This window comes from Lemur catta, chromosome 16 (genome assembly GCF_020740605.2).
Source record: "Lemur catta isolate mLemCat1 chromosome 16, mLemCat1.pri, whole genome shotgun sequence".
In the NCBI taxonomy this organism is placed as follows: domain Eukaryota; kingdom Metazoa; phylum Chordata; class Mammalia; order Primates; family Lemuridae; genus Lemur; species Lemur catta.
Genome location: NC_059143.1, coordinates 44,172,379 through 44,190,514, shown reverse-complemented (window position 1 = coordinate 44,190,514; position 18,136 = coordinate 44,172,379). Strand labels below are relative to the sequence as shown.

Genomic DNA, 18,136 nt, shown 5'->3' with positions numbered 1-18,136 from the left:
TTATTTTCTAAGACTATCTCTCTTATTTTCTTTTTTTATATCTCCCTTATTTTCTGTGATTACCTAAATCTTAACTTATGCCAAGTTCCAATCAGGTTGGAGGCAAATACGAGAGACGATGAACATGAGCATGGAAAGGGCCCAAGACTGTTTACCATGAAAGTATTTCTAGCGGCAGCTGTGTTCGTACATAGTCAACATCATCCTCATAATCATCTTCACCATCGTCAAGGAAATACTTATTAAGATGACAATATGTATACAGGAATACAAAATACCATGTTAGATAATAAGGGAAAAAAGGTCTTTTCTTCAGAACATCACAACACACATGGGAAGACAGAAGACCATGCATATTGTTATTGCTCTTCCATATGCTGAAGACATGTGACAGATGGCAAATGGCTTAGAAGTTAAAAATAGGGAATCACTCACACAAGGACTTAGAGAGTTCATAATAAAGGGTTGCAGCAACTGGGGCCTTATGGAAAATAAGAAAAAAATAATTCAAAAAAGTTAAAATAGCACAAATGAAGTTGTTACTGTATAATATATCCAGGAAATAATGAATCAACTAAAGGAATGGCATAGGAAAGTAGTGAAAGATAAGTTGGGAGGAAAACTAGGATATGTATTTTTTAGAGACTTATAGGCCAAGTAATATAAGCCTTTCACCTAGGAAGTACAGGGATGTTAATGACTTTGGAGCAAGAGAGCAATTGGAACAATATAATATTTTCGCAGCAAGATAAATGCATGATTTATATGTAGGATGGGTCGGGGTGCGTAAAGCCAAGGTGTAAAGGAAAAATAGTAACGATAATCTATTGAAGAAATGTTGAAATTTTGGAAAAAGGTAGTAGTATTGGAAATGAAAGAAAGAGAGAAGAACTGCACATATACAGACACAAGAAAATCAACAAAGCTTGGTTAATAATTAATGTGGGAAGGGAATAGAATGAAAAAGTTGGGGCTGGGCATGGTGGCTCACACCTGTAATCCCAGCACTATGGGAGGATGAGGTGGGCGGATCATTTGAGCTCAGGAGTTTGAGACCAGCCTGAGCAAGAGCGAGACCCCGTCTCTACTAAAAATAGAAAGAAATGATTTGGACAGCTAAAAATATATATATAGAAAAATTAGCCAGGCATGGTGGCTCATGCCTGTAGTCCCAGCTACTCAGGAGGCTGAGGCAGGAGGATCACTTGAGCCCAGGAGTTTGAGGTTGCTGTGAGAAAGGCTGACGCCACGGCACTCACTCTAGCCCAGGCAACAGAGCGAGACTCTGTCTCAAAAAAAAAAAAAAAAAAAAAAAAAAGTTGATCTCATGGAGGTAGAGAGTAGAGTGAGAGTTATAGAGGCTGGGAAGGGTGTGTCTGTGTGTGGAAGAGGATGAAGAGAGGTTGGTTAATGGGTACAAACGCAGTTAGCGAGAAGGAATAAGTTCTGATGTTTGATAGCAAGGTGGGGTGACTGTAGCTAACAACAGTGTATTGTATATTTCAAAATAGCTGGAAGAAAGGACTTGAAATGTGTCCAACTCATAGAAATGATAAATGCTTGAGGTGATAGAGATCTTAAAGACCCTGACTTGACCTATTACACATTTTATTCATGAAACAAAATATCCTATGTACCCTATAAATATGTACAAATATTATATATTAATAAAATATTTTTTAAATGAAGGAGTCAAGTGTGACTCTCGGGTATTACTGGAAGCACGATGGTACAATAGACTAACACTGGATCTCTTGGGCGAAGTACGAATCCTGTAAAATGTAATGATGTTAGAGTTTGATATGTTGAACTTCAGATAACATAGGGACTCCAAGACATCATGAGCATCAGGTAATTAGAGAAATGAGACTAATAATAAGGAGGGAAGTTAGAGCCGGAGTTGTGTGTGTCATCTGTGATGATTTTAGAGCTGAAGCTTTGCAAGTGCATGAAAGCAACTACCGATGAGGTGGGTGGGTAGGAGGAACAAGAATAGCAGAAGATCAAGTACTTAGACTTTAGGAACTAAGAGAGTGAATGAAATAGAAAAGGGAAAACACTTACTAACAAAGAGTTAATGCTGCTGTGAAAACTACTTTACTTATGATTGTACCTAGTTTGTGCACTGGGAATGTATGACTCACATTTTTTTCATAAATTTTCATCCCATTTCTAAAAGGCATTTCCTGTGCGTATTAGCAACTGCAGAAGCTACGGCATTAAGAAATTTCTGACAGGTTAGATCTTAAAGATGAGGTCTTCAGTTCTTGTAACACTTTTTGATTTCTAGTCTTGTCTCATACCCATGCTGCATTCAATTTCCTTATTTTTCATGGAAAGGAGAAACATGAGCTGGAGCTGAAAAATGCATTTTATATAATCCAATTGATTTTAAACTCTGCCATTTGATAGGTAGCGAGAATGCCCTAACAACACTGCTATGGAGTTCTCTAATTTGTTTTTTTCAGCTTCATGCTGCAAGCAATTTGTCACCTAAAATTCTAATGGAACTTTCTCATATTGAAATGAGAGATGGAAGCAGCCTTGTAGATCATCGTGGTTACGGTAGGACAGAGTTTTAGACAGGGACTTATAAAATTTTAAATTGATCCTGCATTTGACCTTAGACAAAAAGTCAAAAATGAACAACTAGAAACTATACTCACATAAAAGAAAATATCTCGTCAGCAAACAATAAATCTGTTCTTTAAATGCTAATTTTAACAGGCCCATGTAATGCTTGAAGGCAGATATCAGTCAACTTTAAGGTCATTTTCAAACAGCAAAAAGGATTCAATATTCAGTTAACATATATTGTTATAAAGCATGAAATTCATGGACATTTTTATTTGTAACAATAAAGTAATTACACTTCTATAATAGTATAGCTATAGAAGACTTGAGAATTTTGCAAATATACAACTGAAAGATACAAATGTATTGTTTTGAATCTGTAATTAAATCTTCAGAGACTATTGCTAGCCAATCAACACTATTGGCAATAATCTTTATCATCCCCAAATGAGTAAAAACTTATGTTTGCATAGTACTCATGCTAGAGAATGAGCACTGGGATTTAGATAATAATGACCCTTAGCTTTGGAAGACAAAAGAGTCTAGTGGAGTTAAAAAAAAAAAAATGGCCTTGGAAACAGACAGATCTGTGTTCAGATCCTGACTCCAGGAGGAATTACAACCTGGGAAAAATATGATCCTCAGTTTTCATGTCTCTAACGCAACGAAAACTTCCTGCAAGTTTGTTGTAAAGATAAAAAGAGATAAAACATGCGAGTTACCTAGGATCTATTCATAGTAATAGTTGCTTTTATTGCTGAGCTTTAGAAATTTAGCCATTTTATATAAGAGTGGGTACGTGTTATGGTCTGAATGTTTGTGTGCCCCCAAAATTCACTTCTTGAAACTTAAGCCCATTGTGGTGGTATTAAGAGATGGTGCTTTTGAGGTATGATTAGGTCATGAGGACTCTGCCTTCATAAATGTAATTGGTCCCCTTACAAAAGAGTCCTGATGGAACTTTTTCACTCCTTCCACCATGTGAGGACGCATAGAAGTTACCATCTATGACGAAGAGAACTTCACCAGACATCACATCTGCTGGCACCTAGATTTTCAACCTCTAGAAGTATGAGAAATAAATTTTTGTTGTTTATAGATTACCAAGTCTAAGGTATTTTGTTACAGCAGTCTGGACAGACAGAGATGGCACATACAACAATAGAATACAATTCTCATATTTAGACACAGACTTAGATTGTTGGCACATACGCATCCTATGTACCTGGAAAATGTGGTCTCTTCTAGTAGTGCTGAACAAAGATTGTCAATGACACTATAGATTTAGATGGATGCAGCTTAATAGCGGGTCTGGCCATGTGATCATCCTGGGAAAATTTACAAAAGGCACTAGGAAAATAAAAATCAGATGCTGTATTAGTCAGCCCAGACAACCATAACAAAATACCACAGATAAGGTAGTTTAAACAATAGAAATTTATTTTTTCACAGTTCTGGAGGCTGGGAAGTCCAAGATCAAGGTGCCAGCTGATTCAGTTTCTGGTGAGGGCTCTCTTCATAGCTTGCAGATGCCTGCAGGGAAGGGGGAGAGAGAGTGCGCCAGCACAAACACACGCTCTGGTCTCTCTTCCTCTTCTTGTACGGACAGCAATCACCCTTATCTCCTCATTTAACCTTCATTACTTCTTTATAAGGCCCTATTTCCAAATACAATCACAGTGGGGGGTAGGGCTTCAACCTATAAATGGGGGTGGGGAGGGGTGGGTTGGACAGAGATACAGTTCAGTTCATAGCAGATGCTAAGTGATGAAGAAGGATGTTCCAAGACTATGATGATATTTTAGGAAAGCCATCAGGGGAGATTTGGGTGACAAGATCTGAAATTGTTGAAGTTACCTAAAAGTGCTAAAAGCTACTTGAAACATCCTGAAGTGCATGACGTGCACTAAGTAAAATGGGTGAGACTGTGGGACTTAATATCTATTAAAATTGGGAAGTAAGATTGGGCATTGCAAGAGATAAGAGTTCAATGGAACTGAAGGACATCTCTGAATTGATACAGATCAAAATCCTCATAATGAATGAGATTTAATATGACCCCCTGCCCTTACGTTTAGTGAAAAAATAAGCCATGCATTTGATAAATGAGAGAGTCACACTCTAACATTGAAAGTATGTGGACTGGTTTTCTTAGTGTCACTAAGGAGCATATGCATTTTGATTATAGGGCCATGTCCTGATTGCAACTCTAGAATTAATTATTTAGAATATTTGGAGGTGGGACAAAAATGTTCATTTTAACAAATTTCCCCGGTGACTTTATGCACTTCACTATTTCAGAAGAAATAATTCAGGATTCAGGGTGAGAAACTATAGGGATGATAGGAAAGGTGAAAGGCAACTCACGTGAGGAGGTGCCTTTTAAAAAAGGTGTTATAAAGGAACGTGAGGATCATGCCATTGTAGGAGTTTTTAATGGAAAAGCCCAATTATAATAAAGTGGTAAAAATGGAGAATTTTTTTAAATGGGTCTTTATAAGGCAAATGTTTATTTTTGGCTCTGGTATGCCCAGGAACAATAACTGTCTTACTTATGTCCCCATCTTTATTCTGAATATTAAATTAGTCATCAAATCTTGATTATCACTCCAGACATCTATATTATCATTCCCATGGTTGTTGCTTTAGTGGAGGCTCTCAGTAATTCCTATCCAGGCTACAAAAGCCTCCTCATTGGTATACCTGACTCTAGCCTTTTCTCCCTATCACCCATCTACTGGTTTGCTCCAGTAGTGGTTGTGTAGGTTGAATCATGTCTCCCCAAAAGATATGTTCCAGTTTGAACCCCTAGAACCTGTGAAAGTGATCTTATTTGGAAATAGAGTCTTTGTAGTTATAATCAAGTTAAAATGAGGTAATTATGAATCGAGGTAGGGTCCTAATCCAATATGACTGGTGTCCTTATAAGAGGAGAGAAATTTGGACACAGACCCAGAACACATAGGGAGAATTCCGTGTGATGGCAGAGGTGGAGTCTGGAGTTATGCTGACACAAGTCAAGGAAACATCAAGGATTGTCTGCATCCACCAGAAGCAAGGAGAGAGACGTGTAACAGATTTTTCCCTCTGAACCCCCAGGAAGGAACCAATCCTGTCAATGTGTTAATTTCAAAGTTTCGGTCTCCGGAATTATGAGAGGATAAATTTCTGTTGTTTTAAGCCATTCCATTTATGTTAGCTTGGTACAACAGCACTAGAAAACTAGTATGGTAGTCTTTCTAAAGCTAAATTTAATGATCTCACTCCTTTTGTCAAAATTATTTAATAGCCTCCTATACCCTATACTATAAATGTGAACTCTTTAGAAAAACACAAGTTCCTTTAATCTTTGTGTCCTACCTATTTAAATCAGTCCTCTCTCCTCTGTCTGTCTCCTTTATATCAAACCATTTGAACTTCTCTGATTTTGACCCATGCTCTCATTCTGCTATTTCTTTGCACATGGTGATCCCTCTATCAGACATGTGAGCTCCACTTCCGAAATGCAGCCACCAAGAAATATCCCCTCTAGAGTGTGAATCCAAGCGAGGCTTCCTGTCAAAGTTTTCCTGTCCTCCTCCACTCCAGTACTGTCCTAGGCGCTCCATCCTCTCTCTTCTATTGCAACTTATGCATATCTCCATTTTTGCATTTATCAGATTTATTGTAATGGTCTGAAAATATGTCTGTTTTCTCATTAGATGATAAAGTCCTTGAAGCAAGGATCTTTGTCTCTATGGTCAAGAGCTCAGTGATTCAAGTCATGCCTGAAACATAGCAGGGTCTCAGTAACTATTTGTTAAACGAATGAACAAATGAATGGATGAAAACATGAATCATTGAAGACATTACAGATTTTTAAAAACAGATTTTATTTTTATCACCACAGAGGACAAACTGGATTTCTACTAAGGGGTGTCACTATCTTTAACATAGATGTTAAAAATAACATTGCATTTGGTCTTTTAATGTGTCTTTCCCTTTGCTTTTTTTAAAGCAGTTTGCACAATCGCCATCACACATACAGGGCTTATAGGTAATAAACACGGACTTCTGCCATGACAGTTCAGCTAACTTCACTCTGCTTCTCTCCACTCCTACTTACAAGATGATAATATTAATGTCCAAACACACACACACACACACACACACACACACACACACACGCACGCACATATTTTTCTGGTAACTATCCTTAGAATTCCAGAAAGGACAACTATTAATGAACTAAAACACATAGTTCTGTAATTGACTGCACCTTCGTCTGACCTCAGTTGTTTTATTGAAACGAGCTATGTGATGTCATCCTGATTCACTGTGCACTCAAAATTAGCTTAGTTTTAAAGTTATTGAATGTAATAATTTTGCCACCTGATTTGAAGCCAAATAAAATTATTTTAGTACAGCACAAATGAACATTTTTTAGGAGAGCACTATTGGTAAAAGAGAAGTTTGGAAGATATGATCTTGAAAGTTTGTTTAATTTTTCCAATTTCCTATAAGATTTGATAAAGAAAGATAGATGATTGATAGATAGATAGATGATAGAACACACTTAAATATTTTGTTCCTTACACAAATATTGAATCAGTGTTGCTAATAAGAAAAAAGAACCGAGCTTCCAATTGAAAGAACATATGCCTTGTTAACTTCTCCATCTCTTAATTTTCTTTTCATTGTTGGTTCTCCTACAGGGGCTCTTGGTGAGTGAAAAAGCCTGTGCTCTGAGAAAGCGCTGATGACAAGAATATGCCACAGCCTACCAGATGGGTGAGTATGCTCCAGCATGAGCCTCACATTGATTCAGAACTGTCATTACACCCCCTCCCGGTTTCCCCCAGTGACTCCCACCGCGTGCACCTGTAGATTGTTGTCTACGCTCTTTCAGCTACACCACGAGAGACACCCTTGCTGACAGGATACCCTTTTCCCTCTGTGTAAGGTTTCCCTCTGTGCACATTCTGATTATTTCCCACCTCCCTCATTTGAATTTGGCTGTGCTTGTTATAATTATTGTTACAAGTGTGTGTACAAACCACATGCTACCTCTTTAAAATTACCTTGGAGACTCAGGCTTTTGGAGGGAGACTTCTTCAGCCCCCTATGGCAGTAAAACAGTATGTGACAGTTTGGAGACTGTTAGGAGAAGAGAGGTGATGGATGTTTTTCTGCTTCCCTGCTGTTCTAGAATGACAGGATAGAATAGCAGCAAATCCAGAGATCATGTCTGACTTTGATACTTTACTGATGCAGAAAGTAGAGTTTGGAGAAGAGAAGTGATCTCTTCATGTCTACAAGGTTAGTTTCACCCTCTTCTTAAGGACCTCTTGGAAAGGGATTCTGACTCTTAAATAGAGCTGATAATCTCAAGGAAGGCTTCACTGACCACCCACACTCATCTTTTGTCTTTTATCCTCAAAGCTGACTTGGTTTTCTTTTTGCCTTTGAAAAATACAGTGTGTATATTACTATTAGTACATTTCCATTTTGAGTTGTAACTGCATGTTTATAAATATATTTCTCCTAACTGTAGGCTCTTTGAGGGCAAGAACTCTATCTTATTCACTTCTGACTCTTTAGTGCCTATGATAGTAGGCACCAGACAAATATTCCTTAAATAAGTTACTTTTATTAAACAAACTAATGGCTAACAGAAGATGTGAATAAATGAACGATTCAATGAATGAAGAAAGGAAGGAAGAGCAATACCTTGTCTTATTAGAGTATCGGGATCATAAGAATTAACCTTATGCTCTTGGGAGTGTTTCCAACTCTACCTACAGCTGAGGGATGCTTGAAAGTTTTTTTTGAATGTTGTCAAAAATCCTCTACATCAAGACAGATACCAAGAAGAATCTATTTCTATTTCTAGCTCACTGATGCTATAACATTATCATCCATCCATGAATGAAGATGAAATAAACTAGTACTTACCTAAGGATAATTTCAAAGTAGGTTTAAGTACATGATAGTGGATTCTTTTGGGTAATTTCATCAAGTATGCTTTTTGATGCTGTGATGTAGACCTTTTAAAAATATTTTTGTTCTTTTAGATAGATGCCCAATAATGGGATTGCTGGATCAAATGGTAGGTCTACTTGTATCTGTTTAAGGTATCTCCATATTGCTTTCCACAGGGGTTGCACTAGTTTGCAGTCCCACCAGCAGCGTATGAGTGTTCCTGTCTCTCCGGATCCACGCCAACATGTATTGTTTTGGGACTTTTTGATAAAGGCCATTCTCACTGGAGTTAAGTGATATCTCATTGTGGTTTTGATTTGCATTTCCCTGATGATTAGAGATGTTGAGCATTTTTTCATATGTTTTTTGGCCATTTTTCTATCTTCTTTTGAAAAATTTCTATTCATGTCCTTTGCCTACTTTTTGATAGGGTTGTTTGATTTTTTCTTGCTGATTTTCCTGAGTTCTAAATAGATTCTAGTTATCAGTCCTTTACCGGATGTGTAGCATGTGAAAATTTTTTCCCATTCTGTAGGTTGTCTGTTTGCTCTGGTGACTGTTTCTTTGGCTGTGCAGAAGCTTTTTAATTTAATCAGGTCCCATTTATTTATTTTTGTTGTTGCTGTGATTGCCTTTGGGGCCTTCTTCATAAATTCTTTGCCTAGGCCAATGTCTATAAGAGTCTTTCCCACATTTTCTTCTAGAATTCTAATAGTTACACATCTAAGGTTTAAGCCTGTTACCATCGTGATTTGATTTTTGTGAGAGGTGAAAGGTATGGGTCCTGTTTCAGTCTTCTACATGTGGCTATCCAGTTTTCCCAGCACCTTTTATTGAATAAGGATTCTTTTCCCCAGAGTATGTTTTTGCCTGCTTTGTCAAAGATTAGATGGCTATATGAGGATGGTTTTATATCTGGATTTTCTGTTCTGTTCCACTGGTCTGTGTCCCTGCACTTGTGCCAATACCATGCAGTTTTAATAACCACAGCCTTGTAGTATAGTTTGAATTCTGGTAAATTAATACCTCCCATTTTGTTCGTATTGCCTAAAATTGCTTTTGCTAAACAGGGTCTTCTCTGGTTCCATACAAAGCGTAAAATTATTTTTTCTGTATCTGTGAAAAATGATGTTGGTAATTTAATAGAGATTGCATTGAATCTGTAGATCACTTTGGGTAGTATAGGCATTTTAACAATGTTGATTCTTCTGATCCACGAGCATGGTATGGTTTTCCACCTTGTTACGTGCTCTGCGATTTCCTTCCTCAGTGTTTCATAGTTCGCCCTGTAGAGGTCCTTTACCTCCTTAGTTAAATATATTCCTAGGTATTTTATTTTCTTTGTTGCTATTGTGGAAGGGTATTGAGTCCTTAATTTGGTTCTCCATTTGACTGTTATTGGTATACATGAATGCCTCTGATTTGTGTGTATAACCTGAATGTTTATAGCAGCACAATTCACAATCACAAAGATGTGGAAACAATCCAAATGCCCATCAATACATGAGTGGATTAGTAAAATGTGGTATATGTATACCATGGAGTATTACTTAGCTATAAGAAATAATGGCGATACAGAATCTCTTATGTTCTCCTGGATAGAGCTGGAACCCATTCTACTAAGTGAAGTATCCCAAGAATGGAAAAATAAGAACCACATGTACTCACCAACAAATTGGTTTCCCTGATCATCACCTAAGTGCACATTTGGGAATAACACCAACTGGGTGTCGGGCAGATGTGCATGGGGGGAGGGGATGGGTATATACCTACATAATGAGTGCGATGCGCACTGTCTGGGGAATGGACACGCTTGAAGCTCTGACTCGGGGTGGGGGGAGGTGGAGGGGCAAGGGCAATATACATAACCTAAACTTTTGTAGCCCCATAATATGCTGAAATAGAAAAAAAGATAAAAATATTTTTGTTAGCATTACATTATTCTTTTCTAAATTAAAATAATAAAATATGTTTTCAAATGTCTAAACTCATGGTAAAATCTACTTTACCTCTTTATCAATGGTGAATATGTATATATTCATGTCCTTATTCATCATTATTTAAGACAATGTTTATTGGGGAGTCTACTTTGTGCACAGAGTGTGCTAGGTTCCCCAAGACGACAAGATAAAATAAAAAAAAAAAAAACTCCATCCCTATACTCAAAGTGCCTACAATTAATATTGATTTATTCAGTCAAGGTGGCAAAGCCTACATTTCTGTTTATCTCATATTTGTTATTTATTAAATTATATACCTATGACATTATACTATACCTACATGTATAAACACACATTAGTGTGAATATTCCCAAATAATTATAATATTCTGATAATTTATGAAAATCTCATTGATGAAAAGAATTTTTAAAAATATTTCTAATGCAAATGAAATACACAGCTCATGCTGAGAATTAAATTTACCAACTACAAGATTAGGTATACAGAACTTGCAGACTGAATACTTGCAGTATTTAAGAAAATTTTATGTCAACTGTCCTGTAGTTTTAAAAATCTTGAAAATTAATGGTAAGCTTCTACTCATAGTAACTGCCGTGGATATTAGTAAAGGTACTTGAGTTCCTTACTCTGTGTCAGGCAGCACACAGTCTTCACCTGCAAATATCTTATTAGAAGTAGGTGATGTGGAGTAGTTAGAGCACAATAACACTTTTTTTTTTTAGAAGTACAAGATTTACTGCGGGTAGTACCTGAAGAAAATTTAAAGCCTAAAAAGAGTTTATTGGTGATAAGAATAAAAGCTAACAATTATGGAGCATGGCATGTGTCTGGCACAATGAGCTGTACGTCATCTGTGCTCCGTATCAGCAGAATATGTTATATATGGGGCTCAAATGTCTTGGGATCCAATGTGGTTTCATACCTTTCACCTTTGTCACAGTTTGCAACCACAACTGAAAATACCTCTGGTTTGGATAGAACAGTGGTTACCCGCATAAGAGGAGGGGAAAATGGGATGTTGTTGTTTAACTGGTATAAAATTTCAGTTATGCAAGATGAATAAGTTCTAGAGATCTACTGGATAACACAGCACCTATAGTTAGCAATATTGTATTTTGCACTTAAAAATTTGCTTAAAGTGTAGATCTCATGCTATGTATTCTTACACACACACACACACACACACACACACACACACACAGGAACTTGTAGAGATGTTAGATGTATCTATTACCTCGATTGTGGTGATGGTCTGGTGGGTATAGGTATATGTCCAAACTCATCAATTTGTACACATGAAATATGTGGAGCTTTTAACACTCAATTATACTCAAATAAAACTGTTAAGAAAGAAAACACAGCTGGTTTTCTAATGAGAGATAAAAATATTTTCTAATGAGAGCTAAAAAAGTTTACGCTATCATATGTAAACTTTGGGGCAAACATATTAATCAATGACTCAGCCCACCACTAAAGTGACATTGGGACTCAGGCTGCAGCTTTTTTATCTGATGAAAAATGAGAGAGAAGATGTCTGCAAAGCTGTAAACTACAGTTCATCAGGAACAGGTGTTCAGAGTCAATGTAAATTAGTGCATTGCCAAATGTGTAGAAGCAACACATCAGGGATGAAGTGGGCTACCTTTACAGTGCTTCAAGTTCAAGGCTGAGCCAAGGGGCTGAACTTTGGCCAAATCATCTCTTTATTCTCTCACAGTCTATAAGCCTACCTGCCACTCTTGTTCTGGATGAAAACTCTTGTTTTCATCCTATACACCAATGATGTTTAATAAAGCATTCCCCCTGCAACATTATCAGCAAGTCTAAAGAAACACATATTTCCAAATTTCTTAGTTGTTATGGCAATAGTTACTTGAGAAAAATCTTGAAAGAGCTCACTATAAAAAGGGAGTGGTTTGCAAAGAGTACTAAAATAAACATAAACATTTAGTTCAGCATTTTATTGACTTGAATTCATACCCTAAATTAAGACATACATATTTATATGAATTTTCCATCTCTCTACTTCCTGTTGAGCGATTTTATGTTCAAGTAACATGTAACTGTGCAAGTGTTCATATTTAGTATGGAGTGTAAAATTTTTATGTAATTATTTGATATTCATGTACCCCATAACCTTGAGAGATCAAGCTCTTTTATAAAATAGATAAGAAGGATACAGAATAGCAAGAATAAATATGTGTTTTATTTCACTCCTTTAAAGAACCTGGAACTTATTTTTAAATGTTTTTTCATTAGGTCCCTCTAAAAATGAAGATGGCTGAAAAATTAGCCAAAAGATTTTATTTACTACGCAAAATAATATTAGATAACATAGAATAATTGACAAGTCCACTGTCCTGTATTTCCAGAACTTCCAGTAGACCAAGGGGCATCAAAGCAGACACTTAGTCTCATTGTCTGTGGTTCTGATCATATGTAGCACAGTGGTTAGCACATAGTATGTCTCTATCTATTTACTATGTATTTGGGCTGAACCCTGGAATCTACTGGCAAGTTTATATTCGTGTTTACTAATTATCAGTGAAGCCACTGGCTCAAGTGGCTTTGTATTCTATTTCTTCTTTCTCCTGATTTAGTATTGAACATTTCCTCATGAAGACCTAGTTTTTAATTTACTTATGGCTCTAATTTTTTGTAGAGATAAGCGAAGTAGATAGAAAAAGACAAATGAAGTAATGTCTTTATGGATATGCAAGTAAATGACAAATAAAAAGGAGAGATTGCTAACCTTTTCCTATATAAGCGTCTACATTTGTCTTTAAGCCATAACAATCAGTTGGCAATATAAGAGTTTTGTCTGCTTTTTGGGAATCTCCATCTACTCCATTGAATCACCGTTACTATTAAATAATTAGTTAGTTTCAGATGTGTCTCTAATTGGGATTGTACTTGAAAGGGAACATTTATAATGTAAGAAGCATAGTACAGTCATCCCTTGGTATCTGGCTCTGCAGACACAAAAGTCAGCTCTTCCTATACACTGGTTTCACATTCCACAAATACTGTTATTTTCCAACGTGGGTGAGGAAGACAGCGATACGGTGGACCGATTGTATTTATGGGAAAAATCCACATATAAGTAGACCTGTGCAGTTCAAACCCATGTTTTTCAAAGGTCAACTGTATTTGGATTCAGAAAATACGACTTCGCATTTGGTTTCACCACTTAATCAACTTAAGTCATGTATAATGTAGAGCATACTTTATCTGAGCTCAGTTTTCTTTTATATAAAATAGTGATACATACATACATATGTGTTAGTTTTTAGAATTGAGCACCAGAAATAATTTTAAAGTTATATTGTTAACTATGACTTGTTGCTATGATGTGTGACAAGATCAGGAAATTGATTTCCCCCCAAATATAAAATTGATGTATTCGTCAAAAGCAATCATTTCAGGGCTCTGGAGATTGACCAAAGTTGGACCAAAAATGGCATGTTTATTTTTTAAAAACAGCTAGGGCTTTGGGTAAAAACATTGGAAATTTGTGGACTTCTTGCCATCCCCAACCCGTAAGTCAGTTGGTGAGAATAATGGTTTTACCAACATGTGTTTGGACATGAAAACAAGAAACTTTAGTCCTAAGGGGGGTGGTTTAGGATGGAAGGAAAAATCCTATAGCATTGTCAGCTGAAGGTGACAAACTGGAAATGAATGGAGGAGATCTGAAGCTTTGCTGGCCTTGATTTTGTTGTGTCAGTTGGGTGTGAGTAGTTTTGTACATAAGCAGGGAGACCTAAGAGAGCCTGGCAGAAGAGAAAAGCCAAAAGAGACTTCAGAAATAGATATGTTCTGAATGTACCCACCAACATGACTTAGGCAGACCAGCAGTGGATGAAAGCCTTACTGACTCAGGTGTTTGAGCACAACTTCTGCCCAAATAACTGATTGGCCACTAATCTGTACAGACACAGAGCAAAACCATTAGGTAGCCAATCTAAAATTAAAAACAAGAATAAAACAACTGAGTTAAGACATCAGGAGCCAAGCACCACATGGGAGGAGATGCCAAAGCTTAAATCTAGGCAAGTTAAAAAAAACAAAACAAAACTCCGAAAAAAGTACTGGAATCAAGATTGCTAAAATATATTATATAAGATGTCCAATATCAATACAGAAACACAACATGCAAAAAATGTAATCTATACTCAGAAAGAAAAACAGTCAATAGAAATTAATTTTGGGTAGACTCAGATGTTGGACTTAGCAGACAAAGATTTCAAAATAGCTATTTTAAATACATTCAAGGAATTTTTTAAAAAATAATATTCAAAGAAGAGGAAAAAGATGACAATAACTTACCAAATATTAAATCTCAATAGAGTAACAGAAACTATGTAAAAGAATCAAAAGGAAATGTTAGAATTCAAAAGAACAATAATCAAAATGAAAAATTCACTAGATGTGTACAACAGCAGATTTGAGATTACAGAAACATAAATCAGTGAATTTGAAGATAAATACTGAGATTATGGAATTTTAAGAATAGAGGGAAAACAGAATTGAAGTAAAATTAACAGAGCTTCAGAGACTTGTGGAACAAAGCCAAACATACTGATGTGTAATCACAGTTCCAAAAGGAGATAAGGGAGACAAAGGGAGAAAAAAATCAAATAAATATTAGCAAAACTTCCCCCAGAGTAATGAAAAATATTAATCTGTGGATGTAGGAGCTCAATAACCATTAAGTATGATAAACGAAAAGAGAGCCACATCTAGAGCCTACATCATAATTAAACCCATGAAAGACAAACAGATAATCTTGAAAGCAATAAAATAAACTTGACTCATCACATACAGGAGAACAAAAATAAGAAATTTAGCTAATTTCTGATCTGAAAAAATACTGAAGGCAGAAGACAATAGAATGACGTTCTCAAACTAGTGAAAGCAAATACAGCTAACCCACAATTTTAAATCCAGCAAAACTGCTTTGGAGAAAAAGGTACTTGCAAATACACGAAAGTTGAGAGAATTCATTTATTCATTCAGTCTTACTGTGCCAGGTATTGCCCTAGACATTATATGCAGAGCCATTCACCCCTCCAAACAGTTTCATCCTTCTTTGGACTTACATTCCTGTGGGATGCAATAAGTCAATCAATCAATGAAGCCAAAGTATGACAGGTGCTAAACAATGTTATGAATCTGTTTTAAAAGTATTCCAGGTGGAATTTAGCTGTTTCTGCCTCAAAAAAAAAAAAAAAGAAAGAAAAAGGTCAACTGTGAGAGATTGGATATGTTAATTTGCTTAACTATTGTAACGATTTTACTATTTCTGTGTCCCATAACGTCATGTTGTATATCTTATACATACACAATAAAATTTATTTTTAGAAAAAGCATTGCAGAGAAGAGAACAAAAAAATACCAAGGCCAATCGGCTGGCATTGCTCAAGCCCAGTGTGTTAAGGGGGAAATGGTAGGGGAGGGGACTGGAGAATTAGCTCAAAAATCACACTGAGGACTTGCATGTACTGCAGCAACTCTGGTTTCTACAGGGATTGCTGCGTTGAGAGCTGAGGAGGGACAAGATCCCATTTCAGCATGAACAGTTCTTGAAATCATCAGTAAATCATAATAACATACAATTTACATGTAATATTAAAACACAGAAAACAATATCATTGTATAAATGTGTAAAATTACGAGGTAATGGTTGAAAAAGAGATATGCCAACTTCATGTTAGTAGTTGATGATTAGGATGAAGGTAGAGAAAGGATAGTGAGAAAGGGTGGGAAGAAGGCTTCCAATATACCTATAATATTTTTATATCTTAAAACAAGATAAAAAATGACAAATTATTAAATAATTGCATTTTCTCTGAAGTGTTTCCTACACAGAATTATTTAGGAAATGAGTCAAGGAATATACGCAGAAACAAAAGTTCCTAATATGGGGGCTTCATAGGGTATCATAATTATTCGACTGCGATACTTTAGGATTGATGTAGCTCTTTGATTGACAATCCAGTTAAAGAACAGGCAGCATCAAAGCTATGAAGCAGCACCTATGACAGCCAGGCAGTGTAATAAATTCGTCGTGTTTCTCTGCCTATTCTATTATAAACACCTATTGGGTTGAACCATATGAAATTACAATTTTTAGTTGATCAGAACAGTAAATTATTTGCAACTCCATACTGTTTGACTTAGAAGAATTGCTATGATTAAGCGTTTCCTTCTTCCTGAGTGCTGTTTTTCTCTTCATTTGAAAGCAAGTTGCTTCTTATCAAACCAATTTTGGGGGTAGGGGAGAGGAATCCTATTACTCTGAGAAGTGACTCTAACAAACTGAAATTGGTATCACAGACCACATGAAAAGCCGATCTGATTTCAGTATTAGCATACTTCTCTATAGGTGAAATGTACTCAATTTACAATTTGCCTTTTAATCCCCTTTTTCTTAATTATTTGTATTTTAGCAAATGTATCAAATCAAGGCAAAATGTCAAAATTACATTTTGTTGCCCAAATAGTTCATAAATCCTGATCAAGTTGCTTATCCAAAAAGTCTATGTTAAATTTATTTTCATGAAGCCTTTGAGAAAAAAGACCAGAGTTTCAGATGCTTTGAGACACAAAAAGAGATAGAAAATCAGTGAAAGGTCACTGGAAGCCAAGAAGAGAGAGACTGAAGACAGTTTGCTAAAAAAGAAGTTCATTTAAACACAGTAATTTGAAAACAGACACAACAGGAGACAATCTATATTATCTTTTATTTGCTCAATCTTTTTGGTTTTACTACTGCCAATTCCACCCCTGCAGTTCAGACCTGGCAGCAAAATCTCTGTTACTTTCCAGCAGCTTTGCACAAGCTGATAAGGAACCAAACTTGAAGAGGGGAAAAAAAAAAAGGAATGGACTAAAATCTCTGACTTTCCCTTTGTTTCTATGTGTATCTTATTACTTACAGCTTCATCCAGAAGATGGTAAGGCTCGACAATGGAAATTTGGGCCTGACCTAGAAACGTCTTCGTCTATGACTGCCATAAACCTTCATCTTAATGGTTTTATGCATCCGTATAAAGTCGTCAGCAGTATCGTGTATATCTTGGAAACATAATGACTGTTAGTCAATTCATCCTCATGTCCTCCGAAGGTGAAATCCTCTGATACGTGGAACTGCAGAACTGTGTAGCTGCTCCCAGAGAAATAGTATTCCAACTATTATCTCACATGGTGCAATCACTTATTTAAGTAAAGCCATCTGTCATATTCTGGGTGGAAAATTACATACTCAAGACGGATTTTTTAAAAACATACCGTTACCGTGCTTTGGTTGACAAAGGTTTATTTTTCAGATTGAAACAGTAACTCTTACTCATCTTTTATGTTATTTTTATAAAATAACTCTCAATGAACTGCCTCATTTTAAGTGCCTCATTGTGATTCACACCAGTGACATTCAGGGCGTTTTCCTGAAGCATCAATTCTGGAATAGATTGATCAATATGTCTGTTTGGATCGAGTTCTTTATTGTAGTTGTTTCACAATTAAAGAACTGCATTTTCCAAAGTTCATTGGTTTCCCAAGTGAGTTGAAGTAATGACTCTCTGCTATCCTTTCTAACCTGAGTTTGTTGAAAATCTTTTCTAATGAGACTCCCTGAA

The 18,136-nt window shown here is 36.3% G+C and overlaps 1 long non-coding RNA gene across 1 annotated transcript in view; it reads left to right on the top strand.

Annotated features, from left to right (window-relative positions):
* The window catches only part of LOC123621608, a 117,181-nt gene extending 99,724 nt beyond the window's left edge, over positions 1-17,457 (top strand). Inside the window, exons 2-3 of the long non-coding RNA XR_006729197.1 lie at positions 7,269-7,344; positions 17,440-17,457. This is a non-coding gene — a long non-coding RNA (uncharacterized LOC123621608). The remainder of the gene's footprint in view (positions 1-7,268; positions 7,345-17,439) is intronic.
* The last annotated feature ends 679 nt before the right edge of the window (positions 17,458-18,136 follow it).